Raw genomic sequence first — 23,304 nt, 5'->3', positions numbered from 1 at the left:
TTTACGATTCGCTCGTGTATGTAACAATGTTTTAGATTTTAACGAGAGAAATTTATGTATTACTGAAAAATTATTACACCAGGGTTTTCGATATCACAAACTAGTCAAAACATTTACTAAATTTTATCATCGGTATAAGGACATCATTCGTAAATATAGCTCAACATGCAGACTTCTTATACGTTCAGGTATTTCACATCCAATTTTTTATGGAAATATTCTTTATAAAGCACAAAAATGTCAGTATTCACCTCTGAAACTAACAAAACCTTTAAATAGACTTATTAAGAAGGGATATAGTTACGATACTGTTGTCAGGTCATTAAAGATTGCATATTTTGGCGTTAATATTGATTCACTTATAGGGTCTTTGCATCGGCACTAAACACATTTATTTAAAAACCAGTTGTTGGCATGACACGGGTTATGTTCTTCTCATATATGTTATGATGGTATGATACTAAACCCCTAACGGGAAGGATTGTGCCTGATATTCATATGATGAAGACATAATCTTTCAATCAGTTTAATTGAAGTCTGGAGCTGGCATGTCAGTTAACTGCTAGTAGTTTGTTGTTATTTATGTATTATTGTCATTTTGTTTATTTTCTTTGGTTACATCTTCTGACATCAGACTCGGACTTCTCTTGAACTGAATTTTAATGTGCGTATTGTTATGCGTTTACTTTTCTACATTGGCTAGAGGTATAGGGGGAGGGTTGAGATCTCATAAACATGTTTAACCCCGCCGCATTTTTGCGCCTGTCCCAAGTCAGGAGCCTCTAGCCTTTGTTAGTCTTGTATTATTTTTAATTTTAGTTTCTTGTGTACAATTTGGAGTTTAGTATGGCGTTCATTATCACTGAACTAGTATATATATTTGTTTAGGGGCCAGCTGAAGGACGCCTCCGGGTGCGGGAATGTCTCGCTGCATTGAAGACCTGTTGGTGGCCTTCTGCTGTTGTCTGTTCTGTGGTCGGGTTGTTGTCTCTTTGACACATTCCCCATTTCCATTCTCAATTTTAAGACATAACTCTGTAAAACTTCTGTATTTAATTTTTTTAACTTTGTCTGTCATATTGACAAGAGGGCTCCAACTTTATTGCATTTTCATTTCAAGTCTAAAACTGCAAAAACTGCCAAACAAAACTAATTTTGAGATCTTGTCAATAATCTTTAGATTTGAGCCAAGGCTTTACCAGAAAAGATATTGACTACAATAAAGAAAAATAACAAAAATATCAAACTCCAAGGAAAATTCAAAACGGAAAGTCCCTTATCAAACATGTCAAATGGCAAAATCAAAAGCTCAAACACGCAAAAAGAATGGAAATTTAATAAGTGTAAAAGGGTAAGGTCTCTCAAAGCACTCCAGCTTCCTCCACCAACAAAAACTGACCGCCACGAAATAGCACAGTAGTACTGAAAGTGGCGTTAAACACCAATAAATCAAAGCAAATCAAATCGTTTATAAAAAAAAAAACAAAAAAACATCATTGTGAAAGACTTTTCAAACTGTTCATGATAATGCTATTGTTAATTTTCCCTTTTTTGGACGGTGATGTTACTTTGGCATCATCTTACGGTGTTTATGCATCACACGTGCCCGTGTCTGTAGTGGAGTTTTAGATTTCAATGAACTTAATCTATGTATTGCTGGAAAATTACAATTATTAGGTGAAGGATTTTGTCACCACAAATTACTTCAAACATTTACTACGTTTGGCTGTACCTTATTGAAAACTTATTACAAATGATAGCACATCCTATTTTTTTCACGGTAATGTTGTTTACCAAATTCGTAAATTTACATGCGATCCGGGAAAACTTATCGATCCCTGAAGAAACTTATTCTGAAAGGTTACCAATTCAACAGTAATTATATATTTCAACATTGTTTTTATCGGTGAACATTGATTTTCTTATCAATACATTAAAACCAAACAAAATAATATTAGTAAACACAAACACCATTGTCCAAGGTTAGGGAGAGGGTTTGGAGCCAGCAAACATGTTAAACCCCGCCACACTCTGTATTGGCCTGTCCCAAGTCAATAGTTCTCTGATTGTCGTTTGTTGTAATATATCATATTTATTTTTCATTTATTGTTTTGTATATCAATCAGGCTGTTATTTTTTTTTTTTTATTAAACTGTTTTGTAATTGTCATTTCGAGGACTTTGTATAGATAAATATAAGATAGGGGTTTTGCTCATTCTTGAAAGCCGTACATTGACATATATTAACTTCTACGTCATATGGTCTCTGGTGGAGAGCTGTCTCATTGGAAATCATACCATATTTTCTTATCATTTCTGTGAACCTAAAATTCTCTAATCAAACCTCCTCCATTGCCAGCAAATGAAAAAAACAAATATATCGAAATTGGTAGCCGGGTCAATTGCTTTACATAGAAAGGCAATCTGGAGTGATCCTTATAATCCCAGAATCAAGCATGTGCAGAGAGTGTGTAAAACTAAATTTGGATATGGACTTATAGTTAAAACTTTCTTATTTATTTGGTTGTGTAAAAAGTAGTGCATGAATCCAACATGTGTACAAAATGTATAATCATGTTGATACTAAAATGAATATTTTAATATAATAAATTTTGATTTAATGAAATGTAAGGTCGATGATCTTAAAAATATATGGTTTCACGGAACATATATTAATAGCTATCGGTTAGATGCTCCACTAGCGAAGAAAAGAACTGCTTACCGTTCCAAATTAGCTAAGTTAATAGTACTAGGTTTTGGACTGCTAAGTTAATAGTACTAGGATTTGTGCTGCTACGTTAATAGTACATTTTTGTGTACTAGGATTTGTGCTGCTCAATTTTCAGTTTTATGTGTAATGTTTTGTTGACTTGTATACTGTTTGTCATTCGAATTAAAATTTCTGGTAAACCATTTTAGTTTTATATATATATATAAATATATACAATCACGAAGTCTGATAAATTTCTTTCGGTTAAATTATCTTCTTGATACTAAATCTAAAAAAAAAATCACAACGATTTAATATAGAGAAATACATATGTTGAACCAGTACAAATTGTTGTCAGTAAAATGGACATCCCCTCTTCAGCATCAGTTTTTAACAGCCGGATTGGAAAAGTCGAGTTGATCCTATTTCTATATCATCAATGGTTACTTATGTCGGCCTTATTTGAGCTCTACATGATCTAGTCAGTTACAGTCATTCAGTAAGTTTTCATATAATTCAGTCATGCGATTTTTACACAATATTTCTATGATGCTAGTAAGATGTCTGAACATGACTGATTTAACCAAAAGGAAAATATCTTCCCAATAACTTCAATTGTCAGTAAGTTTTCACAAAATTCCACTTCTGTACATTCAGTGCTGTTCCATCACTTCCTCTGATCAAGTAAACTATAGTCACCTTTTTTTCAGAGGTGACTGTTATTTACCTCTGCAAAAGAACAAATTGACTGCCAGCCTGGAGACATATTATCATGGCTTATTAATCAATAGCCCGTGAAAAAAAGGTATGGAAGATGTGTACTTCGTGCGTTATCGTCAATACAGATAACTGTATCTTTAATGACCAATAACGGTGTTAAAATTGAAATAACCGTTTATAATACTTGACAGCAACATGTCTGATTACTGCTGAATTGACCACAAGGAACATATATATGACAAACAACCCTAAAATACACAAATACTATTGTTTTATACGATATGTCCGATGATGTTCAGATCAAGATATATTTTAGTAAATACATGCTTATTATAAAATAGGGAGATGTGGCATGATTGCCAATGAAACAGCTTCAAAAACGGTATCAACCAGAGATCAAATGACCTTGATGTAAGTATTTATAGGTCACTTTACGATTTTCAACAGTAAGCTAGACCCATACAGTATAAGTAATAGTTATACACCGAGGGATAGGTGTGTCTGGATAAGAAACCCCGTCGGCCGGAGGCCGGGGGGGTTTCTTATCCAGACACACCGTATCCCGAGGTGTATAACTAACTTACACCCCATTCTAAACCCTATATTTGTTAACATTGATTATTAAATGAAAAAAAAAAAACGATAGCATATTTATTGATAATATCAAACCATGATTTAAAAGAATATTTTTTTATTACATGAAACCCCACTAGTAACCTTTCTTTGGTTATCTTCGTTCAAACTTTGACAAGTGAGTATATTTTACAAATGCCAAAGTTGTTTTGCATATTCCCGTTAAATCCATGTGCTAATATGGATCAGCAGGTCAAGGTTGACTGTTTCGTGTATTCTTATTACAAACAAAAAATTACATCATGCACCTGATATACAGTTGTCAATATGGACAGGTATAAGACGGACGACATTCTGTGGCAAGCGTTGGATTTGGTAGAAGAGACTAAAGATAAATGCAATATTATAACCCAAAGTACTTACCTGTATCAGTCTAATAAAGGTAATCATAACTGTATTTTATATCTTATGATTTTATCAAAAACAACCCCACCCCCACCTCATCTCGAGAATAAACAAACATTCATATTCGAACATACTAAGGAATAGGTGTGTCTGCATTAGAAACCCGACTACCAGACACGCTTAACATACAATATTTAATATTGAGGAACGCCCCTTTTTTGGGGGCAATCAGATGCTGATCCAGCCGCGGGTTCCCAACTCAAGAGAAAGGGGGGCCCAACCATTCAAATGCATTGATCTTTTAAATAAAAGTCGGGTCCAACCCGCGGAACCCCCAACCCCGGATCGGCCATTGGGTAACCGGGGGAGGAGGGTCCGGGAGCTAGAATCCCAATTCTTTTTTAAAGACCAATGCTTTAGAATAGAGACCATATGACTGGGATAAAAAAAAAATTACCTTCAAACAAAAAAGTATTTAAAGGATTATTTTTGTATTCCATATAGATGCTTATTGGAATTTTCTAAAATGTGTTTTTTTTTAATATCATGAAACAATTTGAAGTGAACACTATTAGTAATTTCTTATGTTCATAATCAATTTCTATTGTTACGAATAACAATGGACTTTGTTTGCGGGATGTAGAAGCAGGGGTTTCCAGAAACCCCGCTCGTCACACCCTGTGGTCAAAACCCATTGTTTTTCGTAACAATAGATCTATTCAATTTACACTTGTTTCAGAAATAAAAACTATGAAGTATAACAATAGAACTGGGGTGTAATATTGAAGTAAGCTATGAGTCCCCGGCGTGACAACATTTAAGTTTTTACAAAAAAGTGTCCCTCAAAGTTTCTTCAAAAATTGCATGACTGTGTACCAGGAATATAACCGTTGTTTTCAAGCCGTTCTATTTGTTGATATAGTCGATCGTTTGGTTGTATCTAGTTTTATGGACTTCCCTTTTTTCAAATTATTTTGGAGTTCGATATTTTTGTTTTTAATATGTTTTGCATTGTACTTTCAAATCGTTTAATTCATTATGCAAATATTATTATTTTGATATCACGCTCTCTTTGTATTTTATAGAAACAACGTTTTAATGAAATTTCAACGGAAGCCAATGCTTAGATATAACGACATGACTAGCTTTAGGGATGAAGATTAATATCTTAAGTACATTTGCACATTATGATTATAGCGAAATATTTTAATGACTGATTTCCAGGCTGTTCTAGAAAAACAAATATATTGACATAAGATAACGGCACGCAAGTTAGTTACGAATCAATAAGCAATTTTTATTAAGCATGTAATTAGTCTTAAAATCTATATTGAAGAAATTAATAAAAGTATAATACCTCTTATGATGAAAATGAATATTTTGCTCTTTATTAATTGGAAAGGCAATCCGCAATTTCAACAGGGCCGGACGAGTTTATTATTTAGAACGCTCGAACTTAAACATTTGATAGACAGGGATGCGTAAATAAGATGCAACGTTCGGAACTATATGACACAAAAGGACCTTAACATAATAGCAATATTCATTCAAGATCAACTTTAGGGGAAAAAAGGTGGAAGGGTGTCGCAAAGAGCGCAGTGCGCACACAATCAGTTGTTAAAATCATTGTTTATTGAAGAAAAAAAAATCAAAGGCTTAAATGGCCTTTTTGCACAAGGAGGGGGGGGGGAGAGGTTTATTGAACAAGGATTAATTGGATTTACTTCAGAAATGGAATGTCATATTCCTACCCTAGTTTAGTTCAACTTACCCCTTGGATTACGAGGAGAGATTTGTTAATACCCACAGTGACACAAAAGAAAGATCACTTTTTTCTAACGCGCGATCCAGATAAACTGGACAATTTGTCTAAGTGGATCAAAGCTATTATATCATGCATTCAGAAGCGCATAAGAAAATACGATGTACTATGAGCACACGGGTTTCTAACCCATTCAAGAACCCGGAGGTTGTGGATGCTTTATCCTCTTTTCATGACAAATATGTCGTTGTTCCAGCAGATAAAGCTTCCAATAATATTGTCATCATATGTAAAAACCATTATTTGGAATGTCTCACAAAAGAGATTTGAATAAACAGCTAAACTGGTTATCCTACATATTCTTTAATATCATTTACAAAGAATGAAGTTTTAGAAAATCACAAATCTGTCCTTCTTTCTTTTGGTATTAACATCAAAGAAGACGATGAAAATTTACCGTCATTATACTGGATACCAAAACTTCACAAAATCCTATAAAGACCAATACATAGCTGGATGATCAAGATGTGCTGACTATTCTTTCTACAGTAAAAGATGGCCTTCCGAAATATTGTGATGCGATATATTCAACCAGTTGTGTCAATCAGATGTGGATTCTTAAAAAATTCTAAAGATCTGCTGCTAAATCTTTGATCACAATATATGCAAATTTGCAGCAACATTAAGACCTTTGATTTTTCTACGCTTTACACTACTATTCCCCGTGCTCAATTGGAAGATCGACTTCACCATCAGATTAAACAGAACCCTTTCTATAAAAATGGGAATCGTAGATATAAATTTCTTGTTTTGGGTTATGATAATTCTTATTTTGTGAAAAACCACATTGATTCTATCAGAAAATACAATGAAGATGATATTATCAAAATGCTGGACTTTTCGAACGACAATATATTTGTTGAGTTTGGAGGATTGATATTTCAACAGACAGTCGGTATTCCAATGGGTACTAATTGTGTACCCCTACTGGACGATTTGTTGTTGTACTCGAATGAAGCAGAATTCACACAGAACCTTCTAAAAGACAGAAAGAAAAAGCATCTTGCGAACAAATTTTTCAATTTACTTTCAGATATATTGATGATGTCCTATCACTGAATAACCCATATTTCAGTCAGTACTTGCATCTCATATATCCCAGTGAACTTGTAATTAAGGATACTACTGATACTAGAAGGACTGCTTCATACCATGATCTTTTCCTCAATATTGACACAGATGGACGACTTCAGACTAAAATCTATGACAAACGGGATGATTTCAAGTTCCCAATTATCAATTTCCCCATTTCTTAGCAGTAACATACCCACTGTCCCGTCGTATGGTGTTTACATATCTCAATTGATACGTTATGTTCGTGCATGCTCACACTATACGGACTTCACATACAGGAGTGTGCTCCTTACGCACAAACTGCCCCAACAGAGTTAAAAATGACACTCCGTAAATTTTACGGACACCATCACGAATTGGTTGATCTATACGATGTGTCTGTGTCTAAACTAACTAACAACATGTTTACCACGTTTTAGATTGTGGTTTACCATCTACGTCGTCTGGTCTAGTTAGTACCGAACGTGACCTATTCCCAAATATGACTGTTTTGCCGAGTCTGAATTCGCATTGCTATTCGACGTGTCTCGGTATTTATATATCCAACATTCATGTATTTAGTTATGATGTTTCTTTTGTAAATCTTGTTAGATATTTTGTTATGTCTTATATATGTTCGCTGTTGGAGACGACGTGGTTCGGTATTTATATGTCCGGCTTTCGGGCATTATGTTGTTACTTTCTAATACGTGTGGGTCCAATCGGTCATTTTGTGCTGAGTTGTTGTCTGTTTATTTCGTTTGTGGTTTAAATTCTGTATTTTCGGTACATTTCACATATGTCTTATTTGTCAGTATAGTCGGGTTAATCGTGGTTCGTCTACAGGGTTTTTGTTTTGTGTTGTTTGTTTTCGTGCTTGTTTACTGTTTGGTCTTACATGATCTTGCCTTATATTACAGTTTTTAAAATTTTGATTTTCTATATGTATGTTAAAGTTAAGATAAAAAATCAGCTACTTCATTAATAGGATTTTAAGTTTAAAGCAAATACTAGTATATGCACATGATTTTATTGTTTATACACAATTTGATTTAGAAGAAAACCGACATGGTAAGAAAAAACTAATAATAACACCATTACAAACACAATTCAACTTTAATATTCTTGTCATGGTAAAAAAAAAATAACACAATTACAAACTCAACCCCAATTTAATATTCTTGTACGTGTCTATAAAAAAAAAACAAATGTATTTTATTTTAAGAAATTTACCTGTGATAATATAAATGTCACAAAAAAATACGTTTCTTTTTGTATGAAGTTGATCAATACATGTGACGCGCAGTTTATATTTCATTTGTGGTGACCTGGTGTGCTGTCGTAAAATAATGGGAGGTGTCCGTTGGTATTCTGCGGTTTACATGTTGTAATGTACTATTGTATTATTTATTTATTTACTTATTTGTGCTGAGTCTTCTTGTGTTTGTTTGTACTGTATTCCTGTCACATAGTGTTGTCATTTTAGCAGTATTTTTTTAAACATTGCCAAAATAAGCGGGAAGTTTGGCTAGCCATACAACCAGGTTCAACCCACCATTTTTTCTTAAAATGTCCTGTACTAATTCAGGAATATGGCAGTTGTTATCAGACAGTCCGTTTCGATGTATGTTGGCGTTTGTTTTCGTTGTAGTTCAGTGTTTCTGTTGTTCCGTTGTTTACCTTTTATAGTTGATGTGTTTCCATCGGTTTAAGTTTGATACCTGGATTCGTTTTTTGCTTAATCGAATTATGACTATTGAACAGCGGTATACTACTGTTGCTTTTATTTTTATTAGCTAATAATTAACGGAGAAATAGCTGACAATATTATAGATATTTTTTTAATAACTACCTATAAGACAAATTCAGTAAATTATATTAATTAATAGTTAGTCAATATAGGAATCATGGAAAGTAAAGGATTTTTTGTCGTACACTTCGAAAAGTACAGTCACATGAATTTTTGTGTCAACATGGGTGTAGATGAAAAGAAAGAGTAATATTTTTCATTCACTGCTTTACCAGAACAGGTTATTGGCATGCATATTACAAAAGATTCCATAGGATAATTATTATGGTTAGAGTTAAGTCCCTCAGCATGAAATTTTATAAGCATTCTATATAATGTATATCGCAACTGATAATGGTACACATTTTAAGTTAATTCAACAGACTTTTATTTCTTTTTATTTGTAAAATATGTCAATGAGACAACTCTCCATCCAAGTAACAATTTGTAAAAGTAAACCATAATAGGTCAAAGAACGGACTTCAACACGCAGCCTTGGCTCACACCGAGCAGCAAGCTATAAAGGGTCCCAAAAATGACAAGATATAAAACTATGAAATATTTATCTGTTAGCAGAAGAGAAGATCAAAATAATATCAATATTTCAGGTGCCAATGAAATCTAACGACTTTCATCCCAACTATCATAAACTTAATTGATTAATAATACTGGTTTGAAATGATGTTCATATTATTTTAATGTGCAGGCTTTATTTTAAGAGTTGGTTTTCCGTATAAGTACTATGAACTTTGGTTTATTTTTAAGTTATCTTGTCAGCCTAAATTGATACCTGGAAAAAACAAAAAAATATTATAGCAATTTTATTCACACTGAATTACTTTTACCTGGAATAAAAGCATATAAATCACAGTAATGAACTATTTTTGTTCCGTCGATGAAACATCATTATTTCGTTCAATTTATTTGTTAATATCAATTTATCACGAAATAAGAATATAGCATGCGGGCAATAAAAATCCTAATACATAGAAAAGAAAAAAGAACATCAGTTAACAAAACACGAAGCGAGAAATTTACGTTTGATCGCCGCTAAGTAACGGTGCTCCGCTAGAAGTGGATCAGCATTTGCTATGAAAAGTCGTATTTAATGATGGAAAAAGGAACAATCAATTATCACTAGCTTTCATTGGCAAAGACTATGGTACACGTTCTCTAAACTAAAGAAAATAGTAGTAATCAACATGAGGTTAGTCTAATGAATTAAAAAGCTCGGTCCTGAATGCAATTTTCTACATTTGAAAAATTCAATGCCAATTTAGAATTATCATAACACTACTGGAACAATGTCCCGTAGATTGGCCGTGAAAATGTCCGTAAAAATGCTGGTGATTTTTACAGTGTTTGTCACGGTTAATTTACGGTGGGCCGTTAAACTTATCCGTGACAATGCCGTGGAATGACTGTCGTGAAAAGGCTGTGAAAAGTTTGTGAAAAGGCTGTGAAGAGGTGCCACCTGGAAACTTGGGTGAAAAGACCGTAGAAACCCTGTGAAAAAAAAATGTACACCGTGAAAAAGACGTGATAATGCATTATGTGCCCATTGTAAAAAACCGTGAAATGTAGATATAGTACAGTATATGCCTTAATTTGTCGTGAACAGGCCGTGGAAAGGTGCCAACTGAAAACTTGGGTAAAGAGACCGTAGAAACCCTGTGAAAAACAAAAATGTACACCGTGAAAAAGTCGTGATAAATTATGTGCCCATTGTGAAAAGACCGTGAAATGTACATTTACTACTGTGATAAACAGTCATTCACTGATTGTGAAAACTCCTGTAAAATGTTAAATGTATTTTTCAGGCCATAATTTAACAAAAAATTTAAATGCTGTTTCAATCAAGTGAAGTGAAATGCCTGAAAACCTAGTGTAAACATCTACAGACAACTTATTTAAGTACAATGCAAGTGAGACTATGAAAAACCATATTAAAATGCTGTATTTTTTTAGTAATAATTGTGACAAAGAATAAAAATATTAATTTTAATAGAACTGTTGTAATTATGTAAAGAAAACATAAAAGCACACAAATGTCAATGTGATTAAGTAGCTAAAGTCAGCTGTAACATGTATTGTAGAAATTTTGTACATCTCTTGGGTCTGATTTTACCACTTCAACAATATTTGTCTAATGTAATCCTTCACTTCACTGCCCTTTTGAATAAATTTTCCAGAAAAACATTTATAGAAGTTCCTGTTAATTCCCAGGAAATACTTTTAACTGAAAAGCTCTTCTTTTCAACTGGATTCCTGAACTATTTTATATAAAGACTGCTACATCCTTTTGCTCTTCATTCCTAGAATAAATAAAGAAACATTACATATATTATACATGTATATAAAAAAACTATTTATATATTCAGATTAATTTTTGGCATTTATGTACATACAGCTACAATATTATTCCATGCAATACAGGTCTTTATGGTTAATGACCCCATATTGAATAGGGGGCAGATTTTCATACTGGAGGTGAAAATGGTATGAAAAATACAAAAAAAACATCATTGAAACAGAACAACTACTTGGAACCATGCATAGGTGTTCCCACATTTTCATACCATTTTCCAGAAAATCTGCCCCCTATCCAATATGGCATCATTAGTTAACGAAGTTCTGTATTGTCAACTTATATTTTTTTTTTTTAGATTTTTTTAAAGACTAAAGACATTTTGAAGACAGAATATTAAATTTAAATGTTTCTTTGAAGTAATAATATGTATGGCTAAACCCAAACTTGTCTACACTAAGTGGCCGTAATGAGTCACAGCTATTTATTTTACAGGGGCCAGGGGCGTAGCAACTTTTACTGCAGGCACATTCGCCATACCAATTATTTTTTAAACACCTCATTGCTATACCAATTATTCTTATGATATGGCACAAACCCTTCTAGAAAGAACATTTTGCCGTACAAATATTCAATACTTTCCCTGCTACGCCTCTGATTAATCCCTTTTGAACTCTGTGTCCCGACGGCCAAGTCAGAAAATACTTAAGGTTCATTACAACAAATGGACAAAAATGGCTGTATTTCCACCTCAAAAACTACTCTGAGTACAGACTTACCTGTCCAGTTGGAAAAGTTTTAATGCCTGGCATCCACTAGATATATAAAAATTAAATGCATTTTGTGTTTCAGAAAGATAAAATCTTTTTTGGATTTTGATGGCCATTTTTTTTCCTTTCTGCAGAAGGTGTAAAAATAAACTAAGTTGGGATAAAACTTTGAGATGCTCCCTCTCAGGTAAAAACTGTATTGTATTGCATTGATTGTCCTTGATTGACATGGATAATAGACAGACAATAGGTATCTACACAACTATAGGTGAGATAAAGGGTTTAACTGAGTGGACAGTATCAAAGCAATTCAGGTGTTTGTTTATTTTTACACCTTCTGCAGACAGGAAAAAAAATGCCCATCAAAATCCAAAAGTGATTATATCTTTCTGAAACAAAAAATGCATTTAACTTTTATATATCTAGTGGATGCCAAGCCTTAAAACTTTCAAAACTGGACAGGTAAGTCTGTACTCAGAGTAGTTTTTGAGTCGTAAATACAGCCATATTTGTCCATTTGTTATGATGAACCTTAAATAGCTACCGACACATTCAAAGGGGGTTACGCCTCTGATTATCAGAGTGAACTCCATTTCAGAGATACTTATTGCTATTATAATCATTTCCAATTATCTATGTCTATGTCTACGTAGTGTTCTGTACATAAATGTCATTTTTTTTTATGTGGCCAGTGTGGGGAAAAAGGACCCCCCCTTTTTTCCCCAAATACATAAAAAAATAAAACCGTAATCGTATTTAAAGGATCCGGTAAGTCTTAGAAAACATTACTCGAAATGATTAAAGGAATCAAGTGCAACAGACTCAAATATAAGTGAATATACCACATGCATGTTTGCGCGGTTTCTGCAAATTCAGTGAAAATCAGTTCAATGGAAATGCTCACAAACGTCATCAACATTTTGGTGATATGATGCATAAAAGAATAAAATATTAATAACTTAACTTACCTCAAACTTGCTGTCACTCGTCTTGCATCTATAAAGTAAATATTAATCGACCTTCGGCGTCTTTCAAATTTCCAACCAAGGCTTGCGGAAATGTTACAATTACTCTAAAAGAAACAAGAATCCGGATACGGTCTGATATTCTGGGAAGTTCTCGTTTTTACATGTTTTGGTTCCAATTAAAATTAATGTTTACATTGTTTATAATAATGTACAGACGAGAAGCAAAATACTTTTCTTTAAATACAAAATATTTATTGGCACAAAGTAATTAATTATAACAATGAATGGTTCCATTTAAAAGTCAGTCCTGTACAGTAGACTTGCATATAATAATATTTAAACAGACATATATTTATAATGAAAAGTTTATAGGATATTTAGAAAAATGTGAGTGGAAATAATTAGACCATATTACAATAATCACATGGGATGTTTTAAATCTGAATTAGGATAAGAAAAAATTGACATGAAAAAATATCACGGCCTTTTCACTGGTTTCAACAACCAGTGAAAAGGCCGTGATATTTTTTATTAAGCATGAAAGGACAAATTATCACGGCCTTTTTACGGGATATTGAAATTTCACGGTCTTTTTCTAAAATCAAATATTTTTCACGGCCTTTAGAAGTATTTTTTTTTACAAAAGTCAGGGGGTATTTTCACGGGGTTTTCACGGCCCTGTGATATTTCACAGACATTTCACGGCCTTTTCATGGGCTGTTGTTACAGTAGTGTAACCTGCATAAAATTTGAAAAAAAACTACTTCAAAGATTAACAATGTTAAGTTTGGTTATGAAAAGCCACCACAAATCTAATTTCCATGAACTCTGTTGAACTTCAAGGATCAAATGTATGATATTTATAGTTTAAAAAAAAACTTTTAAAAGATCTTTATTATATTAACATACAAAGTAATTATTATAAGTAATGGATTTATTAGTTGTTGCATAATTTGATTGAGTTGTTTGTTGTGGTTAAAAGAGAACGCTAGTGCTATGGTAAAAAAATGCCTCGCAAAATATCACCTTCAATGAGTATTTCACACATTCGCCTGAAAGATGTGTAAAGACCTATTAAGACTTCTTGAACATTCTTCAACCGTATATTTTTGAAAGTTAGAATTTAAACAAAATTAAACAAGGTCAACCTCATCGTCGTGCAGGAAATATTTCATACATGTTCAGGACGGAAACAAATTAACAATTAATACAATAGGTACAGTGTATGTCCAGTAAAAACGGTCGCCCGCATGAAGGGCAGTAATTTGGACTGTCACTGGCAAATACATTTGTACATATATATTGGATAGGGACAGAAATATAGGGTTGCAACGGGCCAACTAAGGAGGACCCCTAAAACAGTTGTTGCAAATGTTTCTAAGGAGCATAGAGCGTACGCTCTGTCTACACGACATAGATATATATCTAGTGGATGCCAAGCCTTAAAACTTTCAAAACTGGACAGGTAAGTCTGTACTCAGAGTAGTTTTTGAGTCGTAAATACAGCCATATTTGTCCATTTGTTATGATGAACCTTAAATAGCTACCGACACATTCAAAGGGGGTTACGCCTCTGATTATCAGAGTGAACTCCATTTCAGAGATACTTATTGCTATTATAATCATTTCCAATTATCTATGTCTATGTCTACGTAGTGTTCTGTACATAAATGTCATTTTTTTTTATGTGGCCAGTGTGGGGAAAAAGGACCCCCCCTTTTTTCCCCAAATACATAAAAAAATAAAACCGTAATCGTATTTAAAGGATCCGGTAAGTCTTAGAAAACATTACTCGAAATGATTAAAGGAATCAAGTGCAACAGACTCAAATATAAGTGAATATACCACATGCATGTTTGCGCGGTTTCTGCAAATTCAGTGAAAATCAGTTCAATGGAAATGCTCACAAACGTCATCAACATTTTGGTGATATGATGCATAAAAGAATAAAATATTAATAACTTAACTTACCTCAAACTTGCTGTCACTCGTCTTGCATCTATAAAGTAAATATTAATCGACCTTCGGCGTCTTTCAAATTTCCAACCAAGGCTTGCGGAAATGTTACAATTACTCTAAAAGAAACAAGAATCCGGATACGGTCTGATATTCTGGGAAGTTCTCGTTTTTACATGTTTTGGTTCAAATTAAAATTAATGTTTACATTGTTTATAATAATGTACAGACGAGAAGCAAAATACTTTTCTTTAAATACAAAATATTTATTGGCACAAAGTAATTAATTATAACAATGAATGGTTCCATTTAAAAGTCAGTCCTGTACAGTAGACTTGCATATAATAATATTTAAACAGACATATATTTATAATGAAAAGTTTATAGGATATTTAGAAAAATGTGAGTGGAAATAATTAGACCATATTACAATAATCACATGGGATGTTTTAAATCTGAATTAGGATAAGAAAAAATTGACATGAAAAAATATCACGGCCTTTTCACTGGTTTCAACAACCAGTGAAAAGGCCGTGATATTTTTTATTAAGCATGAAAGGACAAATTATCACGGCCTTTTTACGGGATATTGAAATTTCACGGTCTTTTTCTAAAATCAAATATTTTTCACGGCCTTTAGAAGTATTTTTTTTTACAAAAGTCAGGGGGTATTTTCACGGGGTTTTCACGGCCCTGTGATATTTCACAGACATTTCACGGCCTTTTCATGGGCTGTTGTTACAGTAGTGTAACCTGCATAAAATTTGAAAAAAAACTACTTCAAAGATTAACAATGTTAAGTTTGGTTATGAAAAGCCACCACAAATCTAATTTCCATGAACTCTGTTGAACTTCAAGGATCAAATGTATGATATTTATAGTTTAAAAAAAAACTTTTAAAAGATCTTTATTATATTAACATACAAAGTAATTATTATAAGTAATGGATTTATTAGTTGTTGCATAATTTGATTGAGTTGTTTGTTGTGGTTAAAAGAGAACGCTAGTGCTATGGTAAAAAAATGCCTCGCAAAATATCACCTTCAATGAGTATTTCACACATTCGCCTGAAAGATGTGTAAAGACCTATTAAGACTTCTTGAACATTCTTCAACCGTATATTTTTGAAAGTTAGAATTTAAACAAAATTAAACAAGGTCAACCTCATCGTCGTGCAGGAAATATTTCATACATGTTCAGGACGGAAACAAATTAACAATTAATACAATAGGTACAGTGTATGTCCAGTAAAAACGGTCGCCCGCATGAAGGGCAGTAATTTGGACTGTCACTGGCAAATACATTTGTACATATATATTGGATAGGGACAGAAATATAGGGTTGCAACGGGCCAACTAAGGAGGACCCCTAAAACAGTTGTTGCAAATGTTTCTAAGGAGCATAGAGCGTACGCTCTGTCTACACGAGGCATCTATCTTAACGTCCCCATTCTTACCGGACGTGGTTGCGTATTAATACACCCAAGACAACCAAACGAACGTCCCTCTTTGGCAAGGGTGTTACTGTTGGTTGGTAGAAGAACACAAGTGACAGTATTTCTATTCCCAGTCACCCTTGAGGTACATTCACTTTTTGCCATGTCACCACTACTCTGGACCATTATAGTAACCCAAATCAAAATAATAATATTTACATAATATACATAAATTTCCCTCATTTTGATTATAATCGGATGTCTTATGATACTATTACCTATGTTAATCTAGGTCATGACGTTGTACTGGTGTCCTTTTTATTTTAGTAATTATATATTGGTTTATAATAGCAAGGATTCCTAATTACAGAGGGAGAATGACCGATGTTCCAATAGATGGTCGCTTAAGTATGTCTGTTCGATTTTTTAGCACGATCATGCCTCTTTGTTTACACCGGTAAACATACGGTGTAATGGCTCGTTATAAAACACACTATGCTTGTGTCATTTCTGTAATTGCTTTAACCAGACTTATTTGCTGCGGAAATTCAGTACAGAAAACATTTAATGAAAAAATGTCAGTAGCATTAATCAGTAGATAAAAGTGTAATACAGTTTTGTTACTTTGTTCAAATACTTCGAGGTGAGCGAGGTGAATTAATCCGTTTGTCCCATTGAACAAAAACCTCTGTGTGTGTACCATTTTTTCCTCGCCGTTATATAACCAATATATGCGCCCCCTTGTCTAATCAAGCTATTTTTCCAGTGGCAGTCAAAATTTTCCAACTGTAATCTTTGTCGACTTATATACACCACCTAAACACTACAAGGTTGAAATTGACAAAAATGCATGTTTATTTGAATAAAGCATACAAGTAATTCACCCGTCATTAATGTATTAAACAACAACGGCCGTCTAACCTATGATTTATAAAATTTTTGTTGGAAATATAAAACTAAGGTTTGTCATTTTCATGGTTACATTGTACTTTTACCGTGTCCCTAGATGGCTTGTTGCAAGGCGTAATTCTATCCCTATGCAATATACTACATGTATCTTTTTCCAGTTGCATTGCAAATTTTCCGCCCTTCATCCCAGTCGACCCCCTTTTACATTTATTTACTTATCTATTGTATTAATTGTTGATTAGGTTTCGTCCTGAAGATGCATGAAACATTTCCAACTGGAAGTTAAACAAACAACAATTAATCATGTAGTTTCTTCAAATCTATTTCTAACATGACTTGAAGATAGTTTAATGTCAAAAGCGATGTACTAAATAATCAGCTAATGCATTATGGTATAATACCACCATATTTATCATAATAAGTTGTGAAATGTCTAATCAGGTAAAATTTAATGTTGTTCAGATGTTTTCATTCTTATGCAAACATTTTTTTTACGGTTATAATTACGTAACGATGAGAAATTTAACTTGTAATCAATTGAGATGATTCATTTGTTTCCAGGCGATTCATTATTAATTGTTAAGCACCAATTGAACAGGAATAATTGACTGCAACTAAAGTGTATAAACAGCACTGAAATTGCATTGACCTGCCATACTTAATAATTATGTTTTTACTGATCTGTTCGTCTTCAGTTTAAAACTTTTTAACAAGTGCAATATATACATATATACATTTAAGCCTTTAATTTCTTTTTCGTAGTTTTCTATAGTCGCTTGTAAACTTAAAAATCCCTAAAATTCCTCTTACTTTTCAAATAATTTGGTCAGTTGTAAAAGCATGACCAATACATATATTGTTTGAAGCGCGGAATTTCTTTATTCTAAAAATGTTTGCAGTCAACGGTTTTACAGCTATGCAAATCTTCAGACTTCTTGAACTATTTCGTTTCATTTAATATAAAAAGGACTTTCCTTGGATTTAATTTAACATTGCAAGCGACTATGAAACTGTTCTTGTATTAGACTTATCTCCGAGTGTGTACTAACATGAGCAATACGACGGGTACCACATGTGGAGCAGAATCTGCTTACCCTTCCGAAGCACCCGAGTTCACGCTCGGTTTTTATTGGGATTGTTGTTGCTCAGTTTTTAACTCCTCGTACTTTTGGTTAATGCATAGTAAAGTTACTCTTTATCTTTTCTCTCTGCTCGAGTTCCTCTGGTATAGAAATGATGTATGCTTTATGCCCACATCCCGGACTTGAACTATGATGGATAACGTATCAAATGATTGCGAAAAGGATGCCAGCCTCCGCAACGTTATTAAAGGATGACAGAAGTGTCAGCAAAAGGTTATCTCATCTTTATTTAGCATATAATTAATCAATATTGGATTACGGTTTTTTGTATTTTTGATATTGTTCTTACCATCTCGAAAACGACAGATCAACTGGACTGTAGGAAAATTATTGAATTATACTCCGTTTGGTTTCTCCCGTCTCTTTGTCATATATATACATGTTGATGCTAAAACAGAAAAATACGAGCTTGAATCAAGCTGATCGTTTTTTTTTTTTGTTTTTTTTTTAAAGTTTTATGCGTTGGTATAACATCATGGAGAGAACGTGCAGTCATCGATATTAGATTTTCCTTTGGGAATTAAATATTTATTTAAACACCACGCGATTATTGTCTGTTTATCAAAATGAATGAATCAGTATGAAACATCCATGTTGTATAATTATTTCGAAATAAAAATTCAAACAAAAAAATATTTTCTGTAACATTTAATTTGCTATGTAAATCTTTGACCATGTAAACAAATGTGTTACTGGTAGATTGATGCTTTGTTATAAAGTGAATGAGTTTTTTTTCACACTTTGACAATGAATGATCATACATCTGGTAAATAACTATTAATTATAATCAAAATCATCGTATTTTTGGTTTATGCATAGGATAGTAACTCTCGTCTTCGTTAATTTATTTTTTCTCTCTGCTCGAGTTCCTCTGGCATAGACATAATGTATTCTTTATGTCCACATCTGGGACTTGAACTATGATACATAACGTTTCAAATGATTCCGTAAAGGATGCCAGCCTCCTTAACGTTAGTAAATGATGACATAAGTGTTAGCAAAAGGTTATCTCCTCCTTGTTTAACTTATTATTAATCAATATTGGATTACGATATCGTTTTTACTTTCTCGAAAAAGACGGATCGAATGATCTGTAGGAAAACTAATGAATTGTAATTTTATCATTTTTAACTCGATGACAACAAAAGCTTCTGGTTCTTCCATATCTTCTAAGTTATTACATGTCCAATAATTCCTACAAAGATTGAATGTTAGCATTTGATCTGAGCAGCTTTAACTCCCCCTGACTGTAGTCGGAAAGGTTAAGTTGTATTCATGATATTCAACGGAATGCACTGTTGGTGGGAAGAAACTTTTTTTTTATGATGTTGATTGTTGAAATATAATAAATGTCGAGTTCGATAAAATTTAATTGGAATCAAGCTGGGGTAATATACAGAAAAAGTACATTATTGGACGATGTATATTTATCAAGACGAGCTCTGGAAACAGGAAGTTAAGTAGCATTCGCTGAGCTTTATTTCTTCTCATGGCGAGTATAAATAAGTCTTGTCAGTTCCAATTTTATTCGTTTTCAGAATTATCACTTTTTAATATGGTATGGCATGACTGCAGACAGTGAATAAGATACCAAAACCAAATATGATGTAAACAATAATTTGAATAATGCCGTCGTTAAAAAATTCCATTTTAATAAAAGCAGGATATCAGGGGTCAATAGTTCTATAAATAATGGCAACAGATGTATACCGCTGGTCAATAGTCATAATTCGATGAAGTGAAAGCAAATCCGGATAACAACTAAAACCGAGGGAAACATATCAGCTATAAGAGGAAAACAACGGAACAACATAAGTACTGAACTACAACAAAAGCAAACGCCAACATACATAGAAACGGACTATCTGATAACAACTGCCATATTCCTGACTTAGTACAGGACATTTTAAGAAAAAATGGTGGGTTGAACCTGGTTTTATGGCTAGCCAAACCTCCCGCTTATATGGCAATGTTAAAAATACCGCTTAAATGACAACACTACGTGACAGGAATACAGTATAAACAAACGCAGGAACACTCAGCACAGAGAAATACAGAAATAAATAATCTAATAGTAAATTACAACATGTAAACCGCAGAATAACAACGGATACCTATAAATTTACGACAGCACACCAGGACACCACAAACGAAATATAAACTGCGCGTCACATGAATGGATCAACTTCACACAAAAAGTGACGTATTTTTGTGATGTTTATACTATCACAGGTAAATTTTTAAAATAACATAGATTTGTTTTTTTTTTAAAGACACGTACAAGAATATTAAATTGGGATTGAGTTTGTAATGGTGTAACTTTATGTATTTTCTAACCATGAAAAGAATATCAAAATGGGATTGTGTTTGTAATAGTGTTATTATTTGTATTTTCTAATCCTGTCTGGGTTTTTTTCCGAAATCAAAACTGTGTCTAAACAAAACAATCCTGTGCATATAGTTGCTTTAAACTTAAAATCATATAAATGAAATAGCTGATTTTTTATCTTAATTTTGCATACATATAGAAAATACAAATAAAATAACTGTAATATAAGGCAAGATCATGTAAGACCAAACAATAAACACACACGAAAACAAGCAACATAACACAAAAAACAAAAACACTGTAGACGAACCACGAGTAACTCGACTATACTGACAAATGAGACATATAAATGTACCGAACATACAGAATTCAAACCACAAACGAAATAAACAGACAACAACTCAGCACAAAATGACCCACCGGACCTACACGTATCAGAAAGTAGCAACAAAATGCCCGAAAGCGGGATATATAAATATCGAATCATTTAGTCTCCAACAGCGAACATAAGACATAACAAAATATCCAATCGGACTTACAAAAGAAACATGAACTAAATACATGAATGTTGGATATATAAATACCGAGACACGTCGTATAGCAATGCGAATTCAGACTCGGCAATACAGTCATATTCGGGAATAGGTCACGTTCGGTACTAAGCAGACCAGACGAAGTAGATGGTAAACTTCTAAGACGTGGTAAAAATGTCGTTAGTTAGTTAAGACACAGACACATCGTATAGATCAACCAATTCGTGATTGTGTCCATAAAATTTACTGAGTGTCATTTTTAATCTTTCTTCCTCTTAACTCTGATGGAGCAGTTTCTGCGTAAGGAGCACACTCCTTTATATGAAGTCCGTATAGTGTGAACATGAACGAGCATAAAGTATCAATTGAGATATGTAAACACCATACGACGGGGCAGAGACTGCTGAGAAATGGGAAATCTATAATTGGGAAGTTGAAATCATCCCGTTTGTCATAGATTTTAGTCTGAAGTCGTCCATCTGTGTCAATATTGAGGAAAAGATCAGGGTATGAAGCAGTCCTTCTAGTATCAGTAGTATCCTTAATTGCAAGTTCACTGGAATATATGAGATGCAAGTACTGACTGAAATATAGGTATCATATATGAACATCGCAAAAATGTATTCGTACTCCGTTATTTGTGTAGTAAAAGCTAATTGCATGAAGTTTAGATTATTTGTAAAGCATTATGTTGTATACGTAATATTTATTATGATCAAAACTTACTACAGTTACTTAGATATAATAGAATTGAGAAGGAAACAGGGAATATGTCAAAGAGACAACAACCCGACCAAAGAGCAGAAAATAGCCCAAGGCCACCAATGGGTCTTCAACGCAGCGAAAAAAAACCACGACGGCGGGCTTCAACTGGTCCCTTAACAATAATGTATATGGGTTTTGCTCATTGTTGAAGGACGCACGGTGATCTTTAGTTGTAAACTTTTATGTAATCTGGTTTCTGGTGGCGAGTTATCTCATTGGAAATCATACCATATCTTCTTATTTTTATAGTTCAGTGAAATGGACGCCACACTTAACACTGAGTTACCCGAGGTCATTGACGTCATAAAACTATGAAGTAAGAAAATAAGCATTCTATGGGAAAATGCACGAATGTGAAACAACTCAAAGTCATCAAAACACGGAAACATAAACAAGTGATGATCAAAATTTGTTGAAAGCCAATTGTCTTTTGACAAATTCAGATAATCATTTAACTTCGCCCAAACCTGTCGAAGTATGTTATTGTAAATCGTTAAAGCATACCACTAATTTAGTTTTGACCAGCAGATATTTGCCTTTACTTAGAGCGCTTCAATCCAAAACAGTTGCCTTATTTATCCTATTAGAAGATAAATAATTCATTGGGGCTTGAATGTATACTGATTTTATCACTGGGTTTGCCCTTAATGTCGATATTTTACCCCTCGCTATCACTCGAGGTAATATATCTAGCATAAAGGGCTTACCCGTGGTTGAATCAGTATAAACTCAAGCCGTCAAAAAGTATTTCTTAATTTTCCTTCATTTGTTGTTGTCTATGGAACATGATTAAAAAGATACGGTTGCTGTTAAGATTATGATTTTTTGTTTTAACATTGGCCAAATATGTATACCCACATATTTAGTTCAGTATGATTATTTACATGTACGTATTTCACACATGTTCCGAGTGGAATACAATATGGTTTGAGCTTGCGAGTATGCGTACAATGAACGTTCACCGAGATAACATATTCTTCCGCATTAGAACAACATACCTATTTTGGCAAACTTATCATAGTCAAAATTAATGGTTCGTCTTTCAGCAAGTGAAGATCAGCATTTGTATGAATTAAACACCTACTGTAAATATTGAGTGTTGAATATATAGATAAAAG

The 23,304-nt window shown here is 33.3% G+C and overlaps 1 long non-coding RNA gene across 1 annotated transcript in view; it reads right to left on the bottom strand.

Moving 5' to 3' along the window:
- Nucleotides 1-569: 569 nt before the first annotated feature.
- LOC127709117 (uncharacterized) overlaps nt 570-23,304 on the bottom strand; it is a 304,003-nt gene continuing 281,268 nt past the window's right edge. The window contains exon 2 of the long non-coding RNA XR_007985510.1: nt 570-941. This is a non-coding gene — a long non-coding RNA (uncharacterized LOC127709117). The remainder of the gene's footprint in view (nt 942-23,304) is intronic.

Source organism: Mytilus californianus, unplaced genomic scaffold, assembly GCF_021869535.1.
Source record: "Mytilus californianus isolate M0D057914Y unplaced genomic scaffold, xbMytCali1.0.p SCAF_7, whole genome shotgun sequence".
NCBI classification, from domain to species: domain Eukaryota; kingdom Metazoa; phylum Mollusca; class Bivalvia; order Mytilida; family Mytilidae; genus Mytilus; species Mytilus californianus.
Note: the sequence above shows the minus strand (reverse complement) of the source record. Positions and strands in the feature narration are given on the sequence as shown.